Below are 20,285 nucleotides of genomic sequence, written 5' to 3' on the forward strand. Positions count from 1 at the left end.
CACCCATTTGTGCCTCTGTCAAGTATCTTCTGCCTCATTTCCTTAAGTTATTAGCGCTCTTTTATTGGGTTTGGCTTGCAGGAGGATGACTATTTCATCCGTCAAATCAGAATCTTTTTAACGCTAATACCGAATTTATAGAAGTGGTTAAACGAAGTGTTGACAATATGGACAATGTGTTTCTGATTAACGCTGCAATTTAAAGTGAAACTGCCAACTGCCTGGAGTTACTAAAACAGTGCTGCATTTTTCCAGGCCCTGCAGGCTGGAACTCCGCGTCGCAGCAAGCAGATGTCGGCACCGCGCTGCACTTGCGCTGATGGCCTCTGCCACCAGAGCTCCTTCCCACAGTTCTGTTTGTCCTTTGCTCTTCCCCTTTGGGTGCACTGGCATTTCAGTTTGCTGATTTTTCCCTGCCCTACGGAGCAGTGCCTTCAGGCACTGGGTGCTCTCTGGTTCCCAGTACTCAGCGTCACTCCCAGCACCCAGCATGGGGATGGGACAGAGCGCAACAGCCAGCCCCTTTCTCTATGAAGGGCAGGAAAGCAGACTCAAACATCCCAATTTATTAATTATATCTTTTTAATATCATGAGAAACAAAAGGAGTTGTACCAATAGAATGACAATGGGAACAAAAGGAGAGCGGGGAGTGCAAGCAGAGCTGAGCCATCGCCGCAGCATCCAACAGAGCAGTGCGATCACAGCCAGCTTGAGAAGCACCACTTCCACCTGAAACCTCCTCTGAGAGCGCTCACAAGAGTGGGAGCTTTGATCCCCTCCCTTCCTTTGCTCGTTAATCACCCTTGGTTGCAATACTGAACTTCTGAAATTCAACAGCTACTAAAACATAAGGCATTGAGGGCTTGGAAAGTCTCGCAGAGCTGGAGGTTTTGCAGAATCTTTTGGCTTCTTCAAGTTCAGAGCTGCAGTGCAAGTTCAGGAGTTCTCAGTTAAAGCTGCTGGGTTTGTGTTCAAGGGTGGTTCAGGTTTGGAATGAGCGATATCTCTCCCCCATACACAGCACAGGACCAAACCATCACCCCCCCCCTTCCCTCCCAGTAGCATCCTTATGCTACCAGCCCACATGCCTATACTGCACAGCCTCTCTCCTTCCTGAGCTCAGGGGGGATCCACTGCAAATTAATAGTGATTGAGCTATGCTAATGGCAGTCCCACTGTTTATCCCCTGCTGATGTTTGCAAGGGCATTCAGCTGGTGTCCCTCTTAGCAGTATAAATTTCACCTGTGCTGAAAGAGCTGAGGGCACTGCAGCAGTAAATCTCTAGTGCTTGGGGCTCTGTAAGACCAGGCTCAGCCCCATGTAATGCCAAGGAGGAGATGATTTCCAGGCTGGGTATGTGCATGAGATAAAATAAGATCCCTTTTAAGCCTTTCTTCAAATCTTGAACTAAAGCCAGGCTGCTTGTTTCCTGAGGTCCCTTTTCCTCCCCAGTCCTTTACAGCCCTCCTCCCCTGCCCATCCCCAGCATGCTCCAGCCCCTGTCTGGCCTTGTTTAAGAGTCAGTTTCAATAGTACCTTTGTTAAGGGAGAAATCTCATTAAACGTGAGGTAAGAGGAAATGAAAAAGTGTAAAATATCCAGATTTATTACCTGTTGTCTTCTGAGCATTTGAAAATCAGGAGCTGGGGGCAAGGGGGTGAGTGGTATCAAAGCTCTGAGCCTTAACATTGCTGCACTGTTGTGTTCTGCTCTGAGGGCGCTGCTTGCTTGTAGCACTGTTTTATTGCAGGGAAGATGATAGGAGTCTCATGTTTTTCAGGACAGAGAAGAATTGGCCCTAATGCACACAACCACTGGCTTGGAGCTCTGTTAGCCCATGCACATGAAGGTAAGTATGTTTGTTAAACTCAGATTTCTTTCTTGGTTCACAGGGAAAGATTTCCCAGGATTAGCACTGTGTCAGCTTTTCTGCTTTCAAAAGCGAACAGAGGAGCAGAACCTACTGGATTAGCCTGGGGTTTAATAGCCCTGTTAGTAAGGGAGTGAGACACAGGGGCTGGCTGAGCTCTGTGCACCTTAAGTTGTCCCCTTTGCCGCGTCTCCCACTCCTGCAGCAAGCCGAGCAGGAACTGCAGGAACCGCCACCTCCGTTCCTGTCTCAGTGCAGCCCCGGGCGCTTCTGGCCCGGCGCTTACTGTGTGCAATGGGAGCAGCGTTGCTCAGCTCAGCCTCTGCAGCCCTCGGCGTGCTCCGTGCTGCCCTATGCCCGGTACTTTTAGCACACCGCCCCTGGTGTGCGCTATGCATGGAGCTAGAGCTCTGCCTCTCACCTTCACTGTACTTGCTGGATTGATGCGCTGCTTGCTTTAGTCCCTTAAATGAATTAGTTGGTGGGGAGTAACGAGATAATTCGTGATGTACGGGGTGGTGGCAGCACCTGTGACAAACGCATCACCCCGGGGCTGGGAACAGGAGGGGCTGAGCATTGCTTCCCGAACGCGCTGCAGCTCCCGGCTCGCTGTCGGACCGTTACCATGGCAAACAGCCTCCCTCTCCCCTTCTCCCAGCCCTCCGGCCGTACCATCAGCACATCGGTATTTCTACACGAGCACACAGGAAGGGAGCGAGGAGACGTTGCAGGTGCTGCCTTTGGCCTGGTCCCAGGGCCGGGCCGGGCCGCGGGGACCGCACGCCCTCCAGAGCCCGGGTCGGGTTCGACAGCGCCTTTGTGCTCCCGGCCGCGGTGAGACAAAGAGCTCCGGGCTGCGGCGGAGAGCGGCGCCCGCAGCTGCCGCTCAGTGCCGTCCTCGCCTGCAGGGGCAGCGCCGCCGCCGGGGGCTCCGGAGGATCCGCGGGTGTTCGTCTTTTAGCCCGTCAGTTCTCGAGCGTGGCCTGGAGTGCCTCTGAGACGTCACAGATGACCGCAGGAGGTGGCTTGCACCTTCTGTGGCCAGGAGCTGAAGCAACCAGCAGTGCCTTGCTCAGGATGTACTGTGATAGCATCAGGTAAACTCCGGGCCCGATGGATGCCCTGAAGGGAGAGGGACACAGCAAGCTGTTATTTGATTGAGTGGTGTAGGGTGACCAAGAATTGCTGAGATAAACCATGTCAGGAGACAGGCTTGGCAGCAGCCTCACCAACACCAAGGGCTGAGCCCTGTCCTTGGAGACACCCAAAGCCAGGGGATGGGGCTCTGAGCACCTGGTGGAGCTGGGGGTGGCCCTGTGTGCTGAAAGGAATTGGACTAGGTGACCTTTGGGGGTCCCTTCCTACTCAGATGGTTCCGTGATCACACAGCTGTGCGTGTCTTCCATGGCTTAGAAGTGCCATTGTGGTGACGGAAGCTAATGTAGGTGTTTGGTGAGCTCAGGGCACAGACCCACACCTGTTGTGCTCTCTTCCTGATGTGAAGACTCCTACCCAGGCTGTGCCTTAAAAGCACCGTGGGCATGGGCTGTGCCGCTCTGTCATCAATGTGGGCATGCAAACGTGGTGGTTTGGGACCATGAGGAAATCACCAGCTGGCTGCTGTTGTGGCAGTTGAATTCCTGAGGTCTTGGCTGGGGTGGGGGCCATATCCTGGGATAAGGGCCACCCCATCCAGCTTCCTGCTTGCTGTGGGCCCCTAGGAACAACCTGGTACATGGCACTCAGCAATGCAGAGAAGTACTGCAGCTTGGTAGCACATGCAGGGAACACATTTGCTTTGTCTGTGCTGAGGTGGCTTTAAATCAGGGCATGAGCGAGTGGTGGGGCTCTGGATGCCTGCTGGTTCTCCCTCCATCCACTCTGTATTCTAACCCTAATTGTCTGCAGCAACCTGTTATTACCGCGCCTTTAACATGATAGACACAAATAGGACGCACTAATCCACTACTCTTTGGTTTAAGAGTCATTACAAAGTGCTTAATTAAGTAAGCCTCACTTAATCACAAAATGTTTGCATGCTAAACGAGTTCTTGTGAAGCACGACACTTGACATATTCTGTACAAAAATAATTACAAGCGGGAGGCCTGGTACATTGAGCCTTCGAACATTTCATTTCAGGCCTTACCCATTCATCACCAGGCTGGAATTAAAAGGCTTTCAGCGCCGCATGGGGCTGAGCTCCCACATTCCTGCTGCCTGAGTCACGGCGTGTGGCGGCTGCGGGCGGCCATGGCACGGTGCTGCTGGCACCAGTGAGTGCAGGCATTGCTGGTGAGGGTGCCTTCGGTGAGAGCTGAGCGAGTGGGAGCGTGGCTTTCTCTGTGCTAATGATAGGTCTCTGAGCGTGTGTTTGCAGCACTGCAGAAGGAACACAGCAGCGGGTTCCGAAGGGCAGCGCTGTGGTGTGTGGGACCAGGCAGGGCGAGACTTCTTGCTGCTGTGAGCTGGGTGTGATCCTTCCTTGTAAGCAGAGCTGCTCCAGCCCTGTCCTCTGCCTGGAGCGATGGTGGTGTTCCCAGCATCGCTCCCTCGCAGCCTCACAAAAGCTGCCTGAATGGGATTGTGTCAGGAGCAGCACGCAGACCTTTGTTGGGAGTGCTGGTGCCCATTAAAACCTGTATCCCTGTCTGGATAATTGGGAACTTTACCCAGCCTGCCTTTTGATGGAAACCCTTTAATTAGCATTCTGTACGTGCAGCAGTGCCCTCAGCACCCTGCTTGTTTTCTCACATGCTGGCTGCTCAGGTTGGGGTGTTTTGGGTCCTGCAGCTCTGTGTGGTGCACAAGTGCATCCTTCAGCATGGTGTTGCAGCACAGCAGTGCTCCTCATCCTGCCCAGCTGCTGCTGCCTGCTTTGGGTTCTGCTTTTGATTGCTGTGGCTCAGCGTGTGGAAGCAGGGAGCTGTGCTGCTTACTGGCCCTGTGCCCTGTGGATACTGCTGGGAAGGCAGTGCAGGGCCACCATCCATCTTTACCAAGAATCTTGTGTTTGCTCATCAGGAGATAGGGCATTTGCAATTGGCCTCTTGTTGCACTATCATGTAAACCATGTAGTGCATAGGAGCTGTTGCAGTGTTACTTGTCACCATGGATGGACCATGTATTTGCAAGCAGTCCAAAAGGAACGCAGGCATTGACACTCAGATCAGTTCTCCTGTACTGCCAAACCCCATCTGCACAGCTGCAGCTCCTTGCCCATTTTTGAAGAAGGTCTCGAGCCCATTCAGGAAGAATGTTTTCTCAGAAAGAGTGGTCAGGTGCTGGTACAGGCTGCCCAGGGAGTGGTGGGGTCACCATCCCTGGTGGTGTTTAAGGAAAGGGTGGATGTATACTCAGTCAGTATTGGTGGTAGGTGGACTGGGTGATTTTAGAGGTCTTTTCTGACCTTCATGATTCTATGATTCCTCTAGACCTCATTTTGGAAAAGAGCCCCTTTGATGACTCCCTGGAGTTCCCTCACTTGATATCAGTGTCCGTGCCATGCTATGTGCTGTGCTATGCCACAAAACCTTGTGAACACCAGTGTGTTTTGCAGCACTGCTCCATCACCTCTGACACAGGTGAGGTGCTCCATCACCCCTGATGTACTGTGGTGGCTCCTGCTCAGGGCAGTCCCCTCCCCTCCTTTAGCCCTCCCCACAGCTGTGGCCTCGTGCAGGAAGCAGCACCAGCTGCAGCTCTCGCATGTGCACAGTGTTGGCCTTTTCTCGGGGCTTACTGAGAAGATAAATATGTGGATGACAACGCTGCTAAAATATGCATCTTCGGGGGGAGTTATTGAGCTGCGATTTCCTAGGAGAAGCACGAGGAGATATTTTTCCCTCCTTTCCTGATGCTACTGTCGTCCTATTGTGTCTGAACACGGCTTTGGAAGAGGGCTGTGCCCTGTGGGGCTTGGGGCAGCGTGGGATCCAACCCTGCAGGATGGGGGGACCTGCTCTATTCCATTCTAGTCCCCCACCCACTGCCTGTTGTGTGCTATTTTGTGTGTTATTGCAATGGCAGTGGCTGCTCCTTCACACATCTGTGCGTATGCCATCACCAGAGAGCTGGGGGCACACCGTGGGGCACAGGGTGCATGGTGCTCTGATGCCAGCAGCTGCCACACTGTGTGCCAGCAGCCTGGTGCTGGAGCTGTGCAACAGGGTTTTGTTTTGGAGGGGAGGCTGGAAAAGCACTCAGCACGCTGTGACACCCTCTGTGACATTCTCATATCAAGTTGTTTCAATTTTTAATTTGCAAACAGCTTGTATTTCAATATTTTCATTATTTATCATATTGCATTGTGTTTTGCATCACAACTGTTGTCTTCCATATTATTTTTACACGATAGATCATTTTGCTGGAAGTCAAAATAAACTCCAAGCGCTTTTGTCGAGCCCCAACCATTTTAGCTAAGCTGCAGCGATGTTTTCCAGCGTATTCCTTCACAGGCGCTTTGCAGTGTTTGTTTCTGCTCTTCCAACTGGTTTTGTGAAATGTGAAGTTCATGGAATGGACCCTATATGGGCTCCCAGCTGCTGTGATGCTGCCTGGCTCTGTGTGGGGGGAGAGCAGCCCCTGAACCTGAGGAGCCCCGCCTGTGGGTGTAGGCACTGACAAAGGAGCAAGGAAACACATCTGGTAGAAATTATTTAGCAACATTTCCAAACTTGGTCATCTTCTTTCTTGCGCTAGTGCAGGTTGCCAAGCTGCGGGGCCGTGCTGTACCAAACCGTGCTGTGCTGTGCTGAGATACCCCGATGCTGCCTGGCACAGCCCCAAGGGTCAGGGCAGGGGGCTGCTGCTGAACTGGAGCTTGAGCTCCACTGCTTTGGTCCCAAAAAGAAGGAAGGTGCTTCATTTCTCAAAAGCTCACAATTCATCAGATTGTTTTTTTTTTTTTTTTCCAAGATGAGATTTTTTTCATTTCAAAGTGGTGTTTAACAGTTAAGGACAGATTTGGGATTTTGCCTTTGTTCTGGGAGGGGAGGCTTTAAGAAAGGGGTACAACTGCTTGAAATGCTTCAATTGGGCATCGGCGACGTGCTCAGCGTTTTCATTATGGATGGCCCCGTGCTTCTTTCTGGGTTCATTTTCCATCACTGGAGCAGAGGGCGGCGGTGCTGTGTCTGGCTGGCCGGGTGCTGCCTGGCAGTGAGCAGGGCTGGCACACCCCGAGAGCTGCCATCCAGCAGAGCCAGGTGCCGGGGCTGGCGGGGGAACAGAGCGGCTCTTGGCGCGGGCAGCTCGGCTCCGCAGAGCGCGTGCGTTTCCAATGTGTTTATTTTGTGCTCTGGGAACAGCTGTTGATATTTTGACACTCGCCAACTCCGCGGGATCTTCAGGGAGTCTCCTTCCCTCCCCTCCACTTCCTGACCCCCCCCCCCCCCCTTTCCTTCTGCTTTCTGCTCTCTCTTTTCCATGCACCCATCTCCTTTCTGCCTGCCTTTGTTAGCAGTGGGGTGAGCAGGGAGCTCTGCTGCGGCTCCGTGGTCCCATTGCCCCACGCATCCACGTTGCCCCACGCTGGGAGCTGGGCTTGGCCCCATTTTGGGGTAACCCCCCCTCACACCCCCTCCCACACTGCCGTGCCAGATTAGCTGGGTTAAACTGCTAATGCTCCGCTACGTGGAAGGCTGCTTTCAGTAAGTGGCTCCCCGTAGCTTATTTGACTCCAGGCCCAAATCTAACGTCTCAGTGGGCCTGTTACATTAAGCAGGCCCAAGTGGTAGGAGATTTAAAGCATCAAAATGAAGTGCTTTATCACTCCGTACTGTGTTCTTGGCTGCTTTCGTTGGCCTCACTTCACAGGCTTTGCAGCCTGCAAGCAGAGCCCTCTCGGCAGGCCCATTACAAATTCCACTTGTTGACGGTTGCCTTGTTGCAGGATTTAATGGTAGAATAATATTTACACAGTAAACTCCTCTGGAGGTGTTATAAACACCATAAAAAGGATTTTAGAAGCTTAATGAGCGTTAGTGAAGTCGAGACAGGATAATGTGGCAACTGTGAGCTGTAATCTGATTTGGCACCTTCTGCACAGCAGGAGTTGGTGGGTGGAAGAGCTTTTTCGTCTTTTTGTTTATTTGTATTCAGTGTGTAATATTGCACAGCGGGGGCTCAGGGTGTGCAGAACTGCCGACCTGTGCACAGCCCGGCAGGTACTCAGGTGTGCATCCTCAGATGGGGAGAGCACCAAGGCCCGGCAATGCGATGTTTGGTGGTGCTGCACCAAGCTTGGCCATAAACATCCTGTGGGGAATTTGCCGCCCAGCCCTGTGCCCCCTGTGGGGACACTGGTGGGGCTGTGCTGTGCTGAGTGTTACACTGCCCACAGGAGGCGTGGGGCAGCCATAGGGCATGCACTGACTGCACCAAGCATTGGGTGCATCCCAGGCAGTGCTCTGTAGCCGTGCATCCTCCTGCCTCTTTTTAGCATTGTAGTTCATGTTTCCTCCTTTATCTGAGCCGAAAACGCCTCCTTCTCTATTTGTGTGTGTACGTATCTATACATATGCACAGATGCACACAGATTTGCGCTATTCTGGGGTGGCTTTGCAAATCAGCCCTGTGCCTTTGGTTGTTGCTGTGCAGATATTTTGGGTTCTGTTCTGAGGAGGCAGAGAGAGCTCAGGGCTCTCTGTGTACACCTCCTGTGCTGCTCAGTGTCGGCGGGCCCTTCTGCAGGGAGGAACCAGAGCTGCTCAGCTGTGTCCTGCTGCTGCAAGGGCCATCTTCTGAAGGGAAAATGGTTGGTGGGAATGCTTCCATTTCAGTGTAATGCTGCTTATCAAAGAGTCTCTCTTTGTTTTCCTATTTTTTCCCCCAGAATTTAGATTGTTTATCAGTTTGAGTGTTGTACCTTTTTTTATATTTTTACATTGCTGTTATACAAATATCAATATATACATATAAAATCTATCCCATACATACTGTTGAAAACCTCTGTTATCTTCTGCCGTGGAACACAAACCAGAGCTCAACTGCAGCATTTCAGGCATGACATGGGATCTGCTCTGTGCACAGTCCTTTCCCAGCTCAGCCCTGTGATGGACTTTGTTCTGTAGCGTGGGACCCTCTGCCCATTGGCTTGGCAGAAGTCCCCACCCACTCCTGCCATCTAAGTCTGCAGTTTTGTGAACTTTGAGGACTTTGATTTTGACACTGCAGGAGCCCCCGTCAGCCTATCCAATTTCTGAGGGACATGAGGAGCCGTGAATCTTGAGGCTGACTTGCCAGGAGCAAAAAGCTGCCTTTTGTAAATAAGCCAATATTTTCTTTCTTTCAAGGGGAAGCTGACAAAGATCAATACCAGCCTGCAAAAGACATTGCCCTCTTAAGAATTAGCCCTTTGCAGAATCATTAATCCAGGAAGCTGTTACAGGGTGACAAGAGCGCACAGGCTCTGCCAGGTCTTGGAGGGATCACAGGAACATCGCCTTATGCACAGAAAAACAAACCCAATGAAATCACCAAGAAAATAGCTGCCATGCTCCAGGCTTGTTTTGCTGAGGAGCTGGTCTGACTTTGGTTAGGGAAGGCAGGGTGTGCTCCTGGAAAGAGGCATTAAGGAACCCCTGCCCATCCCATGCCCATCCTGTGGTGGGATGGAGCACCGAGCAAATCAGTGCAGTGCTGTGGTTGGGTCAAACTAAGATGTTTACTTCCTAGTGGGCTGCTTTCACTCACATCCAAATGCCCTAGGACTGATGGCATGGTCTGTTGGACTCAGTGATGTCCTGGAAGAGAAGAGCAACCCTCATCTCTTGTGGCATTTAATGGCTTAATTGTGTACAAAGGGTTTACATGTATTCTGCAGTGATGAGGCACTCGAAACCAAGTGGTGAGCACAGTGTAGGAACCTGCAGAAGAAAGGTGTAAAAGTAACAGCTCGAAAAGGAACATGGAGTCCTGTCCCTGTCCCAGTCCTGCTGACACTACTCTGACAAGGGGTGCTTAGGCTGTGAAAGGCTCATTCCTCCAGGGAAGAAGGAGCTGCTTCCCTGGACATGGGAATCTCAATTAAGTCAAAGGATGGAATATTAGGAAGAATCCGTTGTCAGAAAGAGAGGTCAGGCACTGGCACAAGCTGCCCGGAGAGGAAGTGGTCACCATCCCTGGGGGTGTTTAAGGAAAGGGTGGCTGTAGTACTTTAGGACATGGCCAGTAGGCAATGTTGGTGGTAGATGGATGGTTGGAATGGATGATCTTAAAGGTCTTTTCCAACCTTCATGATTCTGTAAGTGTGCCTCAGTTTCTCCAGAGCTGCGCCTGCCTGCCTCAGTTTCTCCAGAGCTGCGTCTGCCTGCATCAGCCCTTGGGTGAGGCTGCCAGCAGTGGGCCCCAGGTGGCACGTGCACGTGGTGGGTGCGAGATAACACGCATAATCTTATTTAAGTATGAAGGAAAATCAGAGCACGAAATGCCAAAAGCTGAAGCGGTGACGTGTCTGGTTAACAGCTAGAAATGAAAAAATAATTCCAAACAACACGTTTGTCACAACATTGAAGGGTCACCCGCTAGGCAGAGGAAGCCAAAGAGGGAAACAGTTCTTAGGTGTAATTACAGTTTCTAAGAAGTTTTTCACTTGCTGTGTAATTGTCGGAGGGTGGTGATTGGCGCCGCAGCAGCGCTGGGAAAGCGCCACAATAGAGCTGTAATTTATGGGGCTGGAACCGTGAAGTCAGAAATGGGTTGGGAATTATTGCTAATCTTCACATGCTCAGCTGTTCTTATGCTGGCCAAAGCAGTTAGGATTATGGTCTCGAGAGGAACCGTTTGTGTGATCTTGTGGTGCTCCTACAGTGCCTGGGCACCAGAGCTCTGCCTGAGACCCACAGGGACCTGAAGGTCCTGGGAGAGCTGGAGTGCCTTTCTTGGTTACAGGAGTGGGCAGACTTGCTGCCTTGCTTCAATAAATGGTTTGGTTTGCTCTTTCTCGAGTTTCTGGCCCAAATGTGGGAGCTTCAGTCTAGATGTTGAATGTTGCTTTGTTTCTATATCGGTGAAGAGTTCTCTGCTGCTGAAAGGCTTCCTCCTGCAAACAGGGTTTACAACCAGTGAGAAAGCTACCTTTCCAATTAGCAAGCAAAGCAGTTACCAGTGCTTTGGAGCCAGGAGAGGTGCTGAGCTGAGGACCATGCCTCAGACATGGGAGCACGGACAGGACAAGGTGCCAGCTGTTGGGCTGAGCATCTCCCAAGCCCACTTTGCTCGTACTCTGCTCAAAGAGCTTGTGTGCAGAGCTCCCTGAACCTGGCAGCCTGGTTTGGGGCAGGATTGTTGATTTTTTTTATTTTTTTTTTGCTGATCTCAGCCTATTCTGTGCCCTAGGCTGTGCACTGCTGGGCCGAGGGCAGCGCAGCCTACAAGATGTGTATTTCTGAGATAAAAAGCTCCTCTCTGCAATGCCATCCTCTGCCAGCATGGAAACGCGCAGCTCTTTCACGTCAGGCAGCTGCCTGTGTTCAGGAGAATTAAAAAAAAAAAAAAAAAAAAAAAAGCACTTTTTTCATTTGTGCTGATTTGCATATTAATAGTTTGCATATTAAACAACTACTTCAGAGGGTGGGCGGGCTAATGAATGCAGCAGTCTCCTCTATTTTAACTCAATTTGCCTCATCCATATTCCAATGACTTTGGGGATTGGTATTCAGTTTTCATTGAAATTATCCAAGCCAGACCTAATTTGTGCTGCCCTTCCATTAATCCAATTAATTAGCACCATTGATGTGTACTGCCTTTGTAATGTAGCTTTGTTCAGTGCTGCTGCTGCTAATGACAGCCTAGTATCAGAGCAAATAATGAGCAAACCAAAGGAGCGTTTGACCCTTGATGTACCCCTGCACAATGCAGCGGTTTTTAGTCTGGAGGCCCTAATTTAGGTTCGATAGCCCAAATTATAGACAATAATTCAATATTCTTTGTGGGGAGCTGAGCGAGTGTTGCCCTGCCATTTGTTTAGCTTATCATTTTTCCCTGCCTCTTTATTTATGCATTTTTTTTTCCTCTCTTTTTCATTATTTTCCAACCTGGCCTCCCTTCTCCACCTCCAGCATTGATTTCTGACCTCGTTTCCACTGAGAGGCCTGAAGATCTCTTGGCTCTGAAGGAATTCATTAACCTTTCCCCCTCCCCAGAACTGGAGAGAAAATCCGTGTATTTTTAAGTAAGGCAAATAAACACTATTTGTGATTATTGCAGTCCCCTCACTGGCTGCTCCCAAAGAGCTCAGTGGCTCAGGAGCCACACAGAATGTCTAGATGTTGTGTAATTGCTTTCTCTCTGCTTGGAACCGTTATTTAACTCTGCCTGGCTGTGATCAATGCACTGGAGATGGTCATCCACAGTCTGGTTGCTGTCTTTGTTAAGCTGAAGCGTTGTGTCCACAGGTTTGTTAGCTGGCAGCAGGGATGGTGGAGGACAAAGCCCAGCTTGCAAAGGGACATGGAGATGTTGGTAGCTCAGCATGGGTGCAGCTTAGCAGTGCCCATTGAGTCCAAGGGGACTCAGAGCAAACGCCACCTCCTGCAGCTCTCTGTGCTGTTTCCAATCACTTCTTCTCAGCGTTATAAATCACACAATTTGAATGGAAGCTTATACAGTTAGTTGCCTGAAAGATTTTACTGATTAACCTTAAAATACGCTATAAATCTTCTCTTGCTTGGTCGTTGGGCACTGAGGAAGCAAACAGCTCCCTGCACCATCGGAGCCCGGCATGCAGCAGGGATGGGCACATGGGGCTGCTGGGTGTTGCACTGCTCCCCAGGGCAGTGTGCAGCCAACAGTGCAGAACAAAGCTGGCAGCATTCTGCCACCTACATGCGTGCCAACACTGGACTGCTCTGCCCATCTCCTGCCGGAGGAGAACGGCTGGTGGTACCAACCAGGAGAGTCTCAGTGCTTTCTGGCACGGATGCAACAGGATCCCGTTTAGTGGCATCACTCAGGACTTGTCACACTGCAGCGTGTCACAACATGTCAGCCCCTGACAGGCTGGATACCTGCTATTAGCTTGCAGCGGAGCACAAAAACAAAGTGCAGGTGGTGAGCAGAGGGAGCGCCGTGGGCACTGGGTGCTGTGCGGGGTGGCATGTGGGAGGGCCCAGCAGGGGGCTGTGGGGTGCACAGGGGCCCCACAGGTACAGGAGCATGGCAGTGCTATCTTTCTTTGGTGCTTCACCAGGCAATAAGCACCCGTGGGATCACAGCTCTCCTGTGATGTCCGTGGGGCAGGAGTACAGAAACCCCCAGCTGGGAAGCCCTGCTGTCGTCCCTACTGACAAAGTGCCCTCCAAAGGCATAAACCATAAACTGGAAATACCCTCTGATGTCTAATAGCCATATACAAAGCTCTCGCTGCAAAGACCACGTTGCCCTGAGTTGCAGTGCCAACCGGGGAGAAAGCAGGCAAGACTGAAGGACTCAGGGGCTCGGTGTGGTGTGAGTGCCATGGTGGCCCAACCAGAAGTGGAAGCAGCCTCTAGACAGCCTGCTATGGGGGAAATCCCACCCTGGCACCAAGCGCCAGCACTCGCTGCTGCCGGTGTTCTCAGCATCACTGGAGAAGAGCTCATGCAGGCTGCATCCCATCCTGCTGCACTCCATGCCTGATGCCTGCAAAGAGATGGAAAAGCAAGCCAGCACTAGAGTAGCTGAGCTCAGCACTGAGGTGGGGAATTCCTTCCTTTTCTTTGGGTCTGGTCATGGAGGTCTCTGCAGCATGAGTTTAATTAATTGGCTGCCTGTGAATACAGTATGACAAACAGTAGATTGAGGCCCCTCTTGCCCCCACTGGTGACATAATTCAAGCCTCAAATCACAGGTGTAATTACAGGAGCACGCTGTCTCATCATGCATTTCCTCTGATGAACTTCCCACCTAAACGCTGTCTTCAACAAAGTTCTCCCTGTGATAACGAGCCCAGGAGCTGGCTGGCTTCTATTTGCTTTATTATCAAGCTGATGAGGCTATTTAGCCTGTTTTATGCCCCATTACATTCCGTGTTTGAAACGCTGCAGAGAGCTGGAGCTTGCTCTGCGCCCATCGCTTGCGGCGTTGGCCTTGGAGCACCCAAAGCCCGTGGCTGCTGCTGGCTCCATGAGCTCTCCTTTCTGAGAGCTGCGTGGCTGAGATGAATGCTCTACCTGTTATTGTTACCTCTCTTCACTTTTATTTTCCATGCTCTCATCACTAGTTTGAGTGCTCCTTATTTTCCTTCCCTCAGAAAGAAGCCATAAAATTCCCCAGACCGTGTGTGGTATGGCGCGCACTTACAAATTACCATTGAAAAATGAATTGCCTTGACAAAATCTAATGTTTTGTGACACAGCACAAATATGCATTTCATTCTTGAAGAGAAGGAAAAGGAGCTCATTGGAAATATTAAATTAAGCAGTGTAACAGCTGAGAATAATTTGGTTTTCTGCTCTGTTGCTTGTGATTTGGTATGGAGTTTGAGGTGGCAGGCCAGTTCCTGTTTAGAGTACAAAGCACACACAAATGCCTCGGATTTCATTCCCTGCTCTGGAGCAACTTGTTTGTGTTCTGCTGGAGCCTGAGTGCAGAGCAGAACAGTCAGTTCTGGGTAAGGTCCCAGGGAGAGTGGAGAACATTGTGGTCAGTGTGTGGGAATGCTTAGTGCCGTGCTGCAGAGGGGCATGGGAGGCCAACCTGCAGCCTGATTTTTAATTTTTTTAAATTATTTTCATTGCTTTCTGGTTCTCTGGTGGTTTAGAATAAAAATCCATTCCCATTAAGAGCAAAGCTGAGCAGGACTAGGCCTGGGAATTCCCACTAACGGCTCTGATTCCCTGCTGTGGCAAGGCATAAAGAAAGTCTTCATTCCATGTAATTGCTCACAGAGGTCCCTGGGGTGACTCCTTGCTGCCCAGGTGATGTGTCCATGAAGATCCTGGGCTGTCACCTGCTGTCCCCTGCTTCCCAGCACACATCAGGCTTTCCCTGGGTTGCGTGCTCAGTGCTCAGCCTTTGTGCTACCCCACGTGTCCTTCCCCCCTGTCTCCTCCTTGGGTCCTCCAGGACCTTGCAGCCCTGGGATGGCAGCTGTGTTGAAGGAGCCATGTGCACTTCTGTCAGTTCTGTCCCGCAGAGATGCTGCTGGCACACCCATTTCTAAGATGCCCAGTTCACTGCTTAATTACTATTTACTCTTCACTAGAGCCAGTCAGAACTTTTCAGACAGAGAAGTGTATTTCACTGCAATCAGACTTTTTTAAGGGAAACGCATTGGGAAATCTCAAGTCTCCTCAGTGCAGTCTGTGGCTGGGTCCATGGGGGGGGACAGCAGGGAGCAGGAGAATGTCACCCCTATGGGCATCACAATGCAGGCTCCCTGGGCACCTGCTGGCAGGAGGGCTGGGTCCCTGAGAGCAGGGCATGAGCGGCTCCACTCTCCCCCCCAGCAGCAGCCAAGCATAGCCTGCTGCTCCGCCAAGGAATCTTTGGCACAAGGATGTGGGTAGAAAACCCACAGGAGTGTCAAAGCCGTGGACAGTCTCCAAAGTGAGAGCAGCGTTTGACGGGGGAGAATATGCTTTGGAAAATGTGCTTGATCCTTGTTTGGAAGCAGCACAGAGAAGCACACAGAGCCCTTTGCAGACACACACATGCTGCCTTCAGGATGGCTGTGCAAAGCAAAGCGCTGGAAATATGTTGTCATCCACCTCCTCCCTCTTGTTCCTGGCAATCTAGTAAATATCCAAAGAGCTGCTCCCATTCAGGTGCAGGAGTGTGGTCAACCCAGCACTGTCAGCAGTGCCAGTGGTGCTTTGTGCCTACAGAGGCCAAGTGGGCACAGACAGACCCTGCCCAGGCAGAGCCACGTCCCCATGTGCCAGAGTGCAGTGAGCAGCGCCGCGGGCAGCCCCTGAGCAGATCTGGATCACTCCCCACGTGCCAGCAGTTCTGGCTGCTTCCATCCCATAGCCAACACTGAGAGCCAAGGACAAGACATGGCAGAGCTAGTGTTGTTTTAGCATCTCTCTTTCTTAAAAAAAAAAAAAAGAAAAGAAAAAAAAAAAGAAAAAAAGAAATATATATAAAAAATAGGAAATCTGGACAACGTCCCAGATTGTACATCTGTCCGTATAATTTACACCACGAGGATGAGGAAGTGAGGAGGGCTGTAAACTCTTTCCATCTGTGCAATGTGTGTGATGATTTTTCCATTCCTTCTTCGCCTCCCCCACCGCCGGGCGCTGGGCAATGCCCGCACTGGGAGCACTGGGGTCTGAACACCCTGTGCTCCCCTGTGGCAGCTGCTATGCGCAGGGCTCAGCATCACACCTCGATGTCCTGTGCAGAGCTCAGGTGCCTTCCTGCTCATGCACCTTGGGTTTCCTACAGCAGACCCCTCCTCTGCTGCTCAGTGCCCAGGGCAGGGAGTGGGGAGAGGAGCTATGTGGCTGCTGAGCTGGAGTTTCTCTCCTTGGCTCCTCACTGGGTCGTTGTTGGATGGACTGTGGGGTCACTGGGGATGGAGAAGCAATTGAAATTATCTCCGTCTGGGCTTTCAGATTGACCAGCAATGTAAAAAAAAAAAAAAAAAAAAAAGAAAGAAAGAAAGAAAAAATGCTCTTATTCTGCTGATGAGATTTCCATGAGAAAAAGCCTGTGCCGTGTGATGGGAGCAGGTTTGCCAGCATGAGATGGGGTCAGCAGCGGGCCCAGTTCTTTGGCAAGGCAGGGCTGCCTGAGCTCAGCCCACTCTCCCAGCAGCCAGCTTGCTGTACATAGGAAGTCCCAAAGCAGTGTGGGTGATGAGAGGGGACCTGGAGTACTCCGCCACTGGGGAGCTTTGCAGGTCCATCAGATGAGCTGAATGAAGGAGAGGGATGCTCTCACCTTCCAGCTCCATGTCACCTCCCCACTGATGTCCCCAGCCTTCTGGCTGGGAGCTCTGCCTCCCTGGGTCCTGTCGGAGAGTTGCTAACAGGAGTGGCACCGAGGTGGTTAACAAGTGCTAACCAACTTTCTAGGCTAGGCACTCAGCAGGCACTTCCTCCGTCTTGACATTAAATTCCTATTGGTGTGACTCATTAGCTATTTATTTATTTAAAGCCACTGAGCTATTTGCAATACTTTTAAAAAGCAAACACCGTGTGTGGGCAGGGGAGCTGTTCTGCCTAAATGTTCATCTCCGTGACACTGATGATAACTTATCAGAATAAATAAGGACTCTTCCAATCGCTAACTTTTTTGCTGTTTAGCTGCTCTGTAGGAAAAAGTCACAACGTTCCCTTCTCAGAAACTTTTCTACCAGCCTGTGCGTTACATCCAGGTTACGTCCCTATGTGGGCAGCTTCCTGAATATTCTCCACAGCCCTGATTAAAAACGGAATACATCATCCCCTTCGCTCCTGAAGCCTCCTCAGCTCTTCAGCATCCCTCCACGAGCAGTGCCTCTGGGGGTCTGCTTCTGCAATAGGAACCACAAAAGAGGGTTTGTGCAGCCGTGGTTGGTGACAGGTGCTTAGGGAGGCTGAGCTCCCAGGCTTGGAGAAACTCAGGGTTAATTGTAATTCAGACGTTGTACCTCATGTATAACAGCCTTCTGAGATCACCTTCCAACCAGGGAGGTCCACAGGACGGAGTCTCTGATCAAATGGAGGCACTGGAAAGTCAACTGCTTTGTATCCCCATCAGTGCTTGAGTTATCTCTCTTTTATGTAATGCAGCTTGGTGCCAATCCAGGAAATCTTTCTGCTACCATTATTTTGAGGGAAAATGTGGCTTTTCTGCTGTTTCAGAGTTTAAAATTTCACTTTGCTATAATAGGAGCATCTTAGGAACTTGAAAGATGGAATTCACCCGTATGACAAACCCAGAAGCAGCTTTGTTCACAAAACCTCCCTATGTGTTCCTTTGAAGTACCGTTCCTGAGAACACCTGTGTGTGTGCCCAGGTGGGCACTGAAGCATCAGGCAGTGACCACCAGTGTATGACAGAGGTGGGTGCTGCTCTGGGCACGTGTCCCTGCCCTTGTCACAGCCAGCAGCACTGCATGACCATGCAAGTGTGCAGCTCCCAGCTGCACAAAGACGACTGCTTCATCTGGTAAAAAGAAAAAACCCTCTATAATATCTTACAGAATGCAGTGCTTCTCTTTGTAAATCCCTGGCCCAGTGCACTGGTCACATCATGTTATATTATGCTTTGAGACGTAACATGATGTGACTGATGCAGCGTATGACTGATGGCGTATCAGCCAGGAAATGTAAAAGGTCCCAATTTTCTAAAGAGCATTGTTACAGAAACAAACAGGATGCCCTTTTAACTTGTATTGATGGATTGCTAAAGAATAAGCTCCTCTCCGACTTTTGCAAGTGCTGTAATTAGTGGGTCGGCTACCTGGTGGGCACTGGGTGCAATGATGCCGAGGTGGGCACTGGAAGCAGTGGAGGTCACTGGAAACACTGGTAGCCATGGGGTGAGGGGGATGCAGGGCCCATCCATCCTCATGGGTCCCACCTCGCTGCTCCTGGTGCTGTGGCCCTTTGCATGACAGTCACTCTCGCCTCTCCCTTTTTATTCTGATTAGCAGCTAAAACTCACAGATACGTCTGGCAGGACAATGCCTTTGACAGCAAAGGGAATATTAGGGTCAAGCTTTATTAAGAAAGAAGCTATTGAAATGACATACTCAAACATATTGCTATTAGGGACTTGAAGAGTATTTCCCTCATTAATGTAAAAGGTAGCTAGCAATCTTCTTGATCAACAGTGGCAATTTATTTTAAAGTGTCCATTTTCTGGATGTCAGAGGAAGACTTTTATTTATCATCTTATTTTCAATTTCCACAAAGAACACTTCACTCACGCGCCGCGCAGATTTTTTTGCAGACAATAACCGATGATAAAACTGCGCTCCCCCCCCCAGCGTCCCCCTTGTAGTAGTGTTGACATATGGAAATGAATCAAAATGTAATAGGCATAATTACAAGCATTGTGTGCAGGCTACAATTAGTGTCTCTTCAAAGCGGGCTTGTAATCAAAAGACACCAATAGAAGAGGGGAGGAAACGTGAGGACGGTCCTGGGTGAGGCACAGATCCACTGCTTGGTGACACCAGCCTGGGTGCCGCATCCCAGGCGCAGGGGGAGCGCAGCGCCGTGGCACCGAGTCAATTGCTGGGGGAAAAGGTAAAAAGAGTAAAGGTAAAATGAAAACTCCCATACGCAGTCGCTCCGTTCATCTGGAAGTCGGCTTTTCGGAACCTTCTGATTCACCAGTGGTCAAAATCCCTTGTATTTATTTATTTATTTGTTTTCCCACCACGTGTTTTGAGAACGTATTGCTCGCACGGCTCTAAACATAAGAGACAATTTGAGCGTAAGCAAAATCCCATTATTTTGTATTCCTTTGGATTCTAGTTAAGGTGCCTGATCTAAACACAGCTGGTTGACAGTTTTGCAATTCAATTTTTACCTGTCAGAGATATATCACGGTGAAACTATTTTTTTGCAGGAACATTTCTATGTTAATAAGTTTTTGCTTTGAAATAAACCCCCCACATTTGAACGAGGTTAAAGCATTATCTGTTGGCCTTATTGGAACGGACTGCCAGATATTCATTTTCAAATTCATTTTGCTTTCTTAATAGTTTCTAAAATCTGAAGTCAGAATGAAATATTTTGTTGCTGACGGCAGTTATTGACCCAGACCCTGCTCCCTTTTTCCCAAGGCAGCATCTGGGGGGGAAATGGCCCAGGTCGGACGCTTGGGGATGGCCGCCGTCAGTGGGAGGCTGCTGGTGTCAGCCGGGAAAGGATCCGTCCCTCAGCAGAGGGTCTGTGTAGGAGGACTTCTATTTGCTTGCAGGAGCCAGATGGTTTGGGACGAGAGTGACAGAAGTGCCAGAGCTGTGAGTGGAGGGGGGGATGTCACCGCGGGAAGCGTGTCACGAGGAGTGTGGCACCGCTCGGCCCCACTGCAGTGCTGGCAGCAGGGACTGGGCTGTCCCACACACAGCTCCATGGGGTTCCATGTGGACACCCTTCATAGCCAGCTTGGCGTCAGAAAGACCGAAATGCGGAGGATGTGAAGGCGAGGAAAGCGATGGGGCAGAAGTGATTGCATGACCTTGCTCTAGTCATGAAGTCCACGATCTTCGGTAGCTCTCCGTTTATTAATAGCCCAGCCATTTATTAACATGCTAAATTCATTTATGGCGGCATAAATCGGAAGGAACCTTGGGTTCCTGGGTGATTTTGATACAGCTGCAAGGAGAGCTGGGCAATACTTCGGCCTGGGCAGCAGCACATGGCTGTTGTAGGATTGTAAGGGGGCTGCAAAGGGAACTCAGTTACCAAAGGCAAAGTTGGACCAGTCGCTCAGCTCCTGCAGAACAAGGTATGAGGAGCAACCAAAGCTGGCTTGTGGATTGTGA

At 50.5% G+C, this 20,285-nt stretch overlaps 1 long non-coding RNA gene across 1 annotated transcript; it reads left to right on the top strand.

Moving 5' to 3' along the window:
- Positions 1–1,274: 1,274 nt before the first annotated feature.
- Positions 1,275–6,642, top strand: LOC128084734 (uncharacterized). Its single transcript, XR_008208665.1, has 4 exons — positions 1,275–1,355; positions 1,783–1,851; positions 2,781–2,969; positions 5,305–6,642. It is a non-coding gene; the product is annotated as an uncharacterized LOC128084734 (long non-coding RNA).
- The last annotated feature ends 13,643 nt before the right edge of the window (positions 6,643–20,285 follow it).

Source organism: Tympanuchus pallidicinctus, unplaced genomic scaffold (assembly GCF_026119805.1).
Source record: "Tympanuchus pallidicinctus isolate F22 unplaced genomic scaffold, pur_lepc_1.0 scaffold28, whole genome shotgun sequence".
NCBI classification, from domain to species: domain Eukaryota; kingdom Metazoa; phylum Chordata; class Aves; order Galliformes; family Phasianidae; genus Tympanuchus; species Tympanuchus pallidicinctus.